Source organism: Cupressus sempervirens, chromosome 7, assembly GCF_028749045.1.
Source record: "Cupressus sempervirens isolate cs-2001-9-10 chromosome 7, ASM2874904v1, whole genome shotgun sequence".
Taxonomy (NCBI): domain Eukaryota; kingdom Viridiplantae; phylum Streptophyta; class Pinopsida; order Cupressales; family Cupressaceae; genus Cupressus; species Cupressus sempervirens.
In genome coordinates, this window is record NC_143124.1 from 687,411,546 (window position 1) to 687,416,297 (window position 4,752).

A 4,752-nucleotide genomic window follows, 5' to 3' on the forward strand; every position below is an offset into this window, starting at 1 on the left:
CTGTGTGATTCGAATGGCTGCAGCTCATGGGTTTTGCGGGAGATACTCTTCTTCAGCTCCCCCCTAAAGAGAGAGTTCGGTGTTTGCATTGTGTGGACAAAAAGCCCAATGCGTTTCATCTCTCTTCAGATGCAAAATTCTAGGAGGGCTTGTCGAAGTATGGCTGTTTGTATGGGGTGCACCAAAAACCGTGTAGGGGGCATATGCCTGGGAAATGGATGTCTCTGAGTGTCCTTACTCGGTCGCGTGCACGGTGTAAATCTTTACATTATGACTCTACTGCGAGCATTTGTGATTCAAGCATTTTGGGGGAACGGGTTTCGTACAAGATGTTCTTCTCAGGCTCCTGCGAACCAGAGTTCTCATCTTTGCAATGCTCCAACAAGTGCAAGCCCAATGTGTCTTTCTAGGGGAAGAAATCGCACGAATGCTTTTTTCTGAGATGTAGGTGCTCGCCGGTGGTTCCCTCGCGGTGTAGTTCTTCGGTATGTTCATGTGCATGAGATTGAAGCTTGTCTGAAAATGCTAGTGTGAGAGTGTTCACCCGTAGGAACTTTTTTGTACCTACGCTGGCAGATCACGTGTCACGGGGAACAGTTAGCGAGGCTGTGCTGGGAAAGGAGATATTTGCCAGAGGTTAGACATGTCTGTGTATACGGGCGGGCTCTCATCACCTATAAATGTGTGGAGGGGGTGTTATACATGATGCCCTTGAGCAGCCTTATAATTGAGGTGGTCGCGTGCACAGTGATGCCCCCACCAATCGCATAACTAGCCATGTTTTTGACTCGCACGACCCTTCACCCTTCAGCACGGTGGTCTCCATTGGCACTTTGGCAACCAGCTCTTCGTCATGGGAAAATGTTTGTTGCGATCAAGAAGGATTTTGTCTGTGCGAGTGCACCTCAATAGGCATGTAGGAGGCATATGCCTAGGAAATGGATGTCTCTGAGTGGCCTTACAATGGAGGTGGCTACATGCGCGGTGCATCTCGTACAGACTCAAGGCTTCTTTTTGAGTAGTGGCAACAGTGAGTTCGAGGGTAAAGGGTTCCGTACGGGATGTTCTTCCTAGGTGCCTATGAACCAAGGCTCCTTGTTTGGCCCTCTCTAGTCGATGATGGGACACTTTCCTCTTGTGTGAAATCTTTGAGCGTTGCGAGTCCTGCATGTGCTGTGAACATCATTCTTGTTGCTTGTGCAGCGGATTATGTTTGGATGCATGACGGAGAGAATGCAAATTTTGGTTTCCCATCACAGCGGGCATCCCTTGGCTGTAGCCCGTCTTAGGGGTCCCCTCGTTGTTAGAAGCTACTCGGTCAATCCTGCCAGTAGTCATATGCTTGTCTCAAAGATTAAGCCGTGCATGTCTAAGTATGAACTATTTCAGACTGTGAAACTACGGATGGCCCATTAAATCAGTTATAGTTTCTTTGATGGTACTTTGCTACTCAGATAACCATAGTAATTCTAGAGCTAATATGTGCACCAAATCTTGACTCTCAGAAGGGATGCATTTATTAGATAAAAGGCCAACGTGGGCTCGCCCGCTATTCTGTTGATTCATGATAACTCGACAGATCGCACGGCCTTTGTGCTGGTGACGCCTCATTCAAATTTTTGCCCTATCAACTTTTGATGGTAGGATAGAGGCCTACCATGGTGGTGATGGGTGATGGAGAATTAGGGTTTGATTCCAGAGAGGGAGCCTGAGAAATGGCTACCACATCCAAGGAAGGCAGCTGGCACGCAAATTACCCAATCCTGACACGGGGAGGTAGTGACAATAAATAACAATACTGGGCTCATCGAGTCTGGTAATTGGAATGAGTACAATCTAAATCACTTAACGAGGATCCATTAGAGGGCAAGTCTGGTGCCAACAACTGCGGTAATTCTAGCTCCAATAGTGTATATTTAAGTTGTTGCAGTTAAAAAGCTCGTAGTTAGACCTTGGGTCGTCACGGTCGATCCACCTTCTAGGTGTGCACTGGCCCTCACATCCCTTCTGCCAGTGGCGTATTCTTGGCCTTAATTGGCTGGGTCACGGTTCCAGCACCATTACTTTGAAAAAATTAGAGTGCTCAAAGCAAGCCTATGCTCTGAATACATTAGCATGGAATAACACGATAGGAGTCTGGTCCTATTCTGTTGGCCTTCGGGACCAGAGTAATGATTAATAGGGACTGTCAAGGGCATTCGTATTTCATTGTTAGAGGTGAAATTCTTGGATTTATGGAAGACGAACCACTGTGAAAGCATTTTCCAAGGATGTTTTCATTAATCAAGAATGAAACTTGGGGGCTTGAAGACAATCAGATACTGTCCTAGACTCAACCATAAACGATGCCGACCAGGGATCGGCGGATGTTGCTCTAAGGACTCTGCCAACACCTTTTGAGAAATCAGAGTGTTTGGGTTCCAGGGGGAGTATGGTCACAAGGCTAAAACTTAAAGGAATTGACAGAAGGGCACCACCAGGAGTGGAGCCTGTGGCTTAATTTGACTCAACACGGGGAAACTTACCAGGTCAAGACATAGTAAGGATTGACAGATTGAGAGCTCTTTCTTGATTCTATGGGTGGTGGTGCATGGCCATTCTTAGTTGGTGGAGCAATTTGTCTGATTAATTTAGTTAACGAACGAGACCTCAGCCTGCTAACTAGCTACGTGGAGGTTCCCCTTTGCGGCCAGCTTCTTAGAGGGACTATGGCCTCCTTGGCCATGGAAGTTTGAGGCAATAACAGGTCTGTGATGCCCTTAGATGTTCTAGGCTACACGCGTGCTACACTGATGCAACCAACAAGTTTCTCTTCTTGGCCCAAAAGGTTTGGGAAATCTTGCCGAATTGCATCCTGATGGTGATAGACCATTGCAATTATTGATCTTCAACGAGGAATTCCTAGTAAGTGTGAGTCATCAGCTCGCATTGACTATGTCCCTGCCCTTTGTACACACCACCCGTCACTCCTACCGATTGAATGATTCGGTGAAGTGTTTGGATCATGGCGACAATGGCGGTTCCTGTCGATGATGTTGCGAGAAGTTCACTGAACCTTATCATTTAGAGGAAGGAGAAGTCGTAACAAGGTTATCGTATTGAACCTGCGGTAGGATCATTATCAGTTTGAGACCCTGAATCATGTAGGGGATGGAGCTGGCCTCCTCTCCGCCCCCGAAATCTTGGCGACATGTGGAAACTCAGCCCTATAGCAATGTGCTGGACGGCCAAGCTATGGGTCTAGCACCGTCGAGGTCGAGGGTCACATCAAATGCCCGTGATCGAAAGCATGGATTCCTCGCGAGGCGAAGAAGAGACTTGTATGCAATCTGGATTAGGATCGGTGCCTTCGAACGACATTCGCGTCAGAGCGAGAGGTCTCTACTTGGTTGCAGTTCAAAGGGGGTCTGGGCCTCATCCCTTGTTGAGATTTCATGGTCCGATCATGTGCGCGGGGTTGTGCTAGGGATCTATCATTTCGACGGTGGCAAGTCGGGACTACCGCAACCCCCCGTTGCCTTGCCCAGGTGTGTTGACTCGTCGCTCAGAGCATTCTGTGTTTAGGATGGGTGCACTTGCATGATTCGCAGGGCAGGGGCCCCGTCCACTAACACGGCTCTCCCATGCGTCGCCTCCCACCTTTGCGAGGTGATGGGGTAGGGACACACCATAGCATTCCTCATCGCACCCGTTGGGTGCTCGGGGTTTGAGATGTGTCAACACCCAAAACACGGGTGCATCGCGCACCTTAAAAATCCAAAGAATGAAGTGCAAGCCAGTGCCTTGCGCACTTGGGTCACTGAAAGACAAAAAAAAAACAAAATCATGACTCTCGGCAATGGATATCTCAGCTCTCGCCATGATGAAGAATGTAGCGAAATGCGATACTTGGCCAAGGGCATGTTTGCTTGGGCATCTCACTACAAAATTTTTCCCTCCCGAGCGAGGAGCAGAGATGGTTGTCCACATTCGCAAGTGGCACACGGTCGGCTGAAATGAGCACGAGGTCCGTCAATCTATCGCAATGAGCAGTGGCTCGCAAAGGCTGGCGTTGGTTTGCGCCGATCGAATGATTCCTCGCGAGGAACTTTATTCTGGGCTTAGCGGCCCACCACAGTGCAGGCATTGTTGCATCTCTACCGCATCCCGAAGTCAGTCATGAGTACACGCTAAGTTTAAGCATATAAATAAGTGGAGGAAAAGAAACTTACCAGGATTCCCCTAGTAATGGCGAGCAAACCAGGAAGAGCCCAGCATGAAAATTGACGATTGTACCTCTCAAATTGTAGTTTGTAGAAGTGTCCTCAGCGATAGACCAGGCCCAAGTCCCCTAGAAGGGGGCACTAGAGAGGGTGAGAGCCCCGTCTAGCCTGGACCCTGTCGCACCATAAGGCATTGTCAACGAGTCGGGTTGTTTGGGAATGTAGCCCTAATCGGGTGGTAACTTTCGTCCAAGGCTAAATACAGGTGAGAGACCGATAGCAAACAAGTACCGTGAGGGAAAGCTAAAAAGGACTTTGAAAAGAGAGTTAAAGAGTGCTTGAAATTGTCGGGAGGGAAGCGGATGGAGGCCGGCAATGTGCCCCGGTCAGATGCAAAATGGTGTGAGCCGGTCCACCGCTCAGTTCAAGGGACGTGCCAGCGCGGGCTATCACGGCAGCACAAGTGCAACCTTTTGGTCACACAAATACTTTTGTCGCGGTGGTTGAGGAGTGAAGTGTGTGCCTTTATGATGAGCTCTCGAGAAGCTGT

General features: G+C 48.8%; 2 non-coding genes across 2 annotated transcripts in view; both read left to right on the forward strand.

Moving 5' to 3' along the window:
• The first annotated feature begins 1,311 nt into the window (after window positions 1-1,311).
• Window positions 1,312-3,121, forward strand: LOC149548724 (18S ribosomal RNA). Its single transcript, XR_016354750.1, has one exon. It is a non-coding gene; the product is annotated as an 18S ribosomal RNA (ribosomal RNA).
• A 1,021-nt stretch (window positions 3,122-4,142) lies between these two features.
• LOC149548725 (25S ribosomal RNA) overlaps window positions 4,143-4,752 on the forward strand; it is a 3,403-nt gene continuing 2,793 nt past the window's right edge. The window contains exon 1 of the ribosomal RNA XR_016354905.1: window positions 4,143-4,752. This exon is cut by the window's right edge and continues 2,793 nt beyond it. This is a non-coding gene — a ribosomal RNA (25S ribosomal RNA).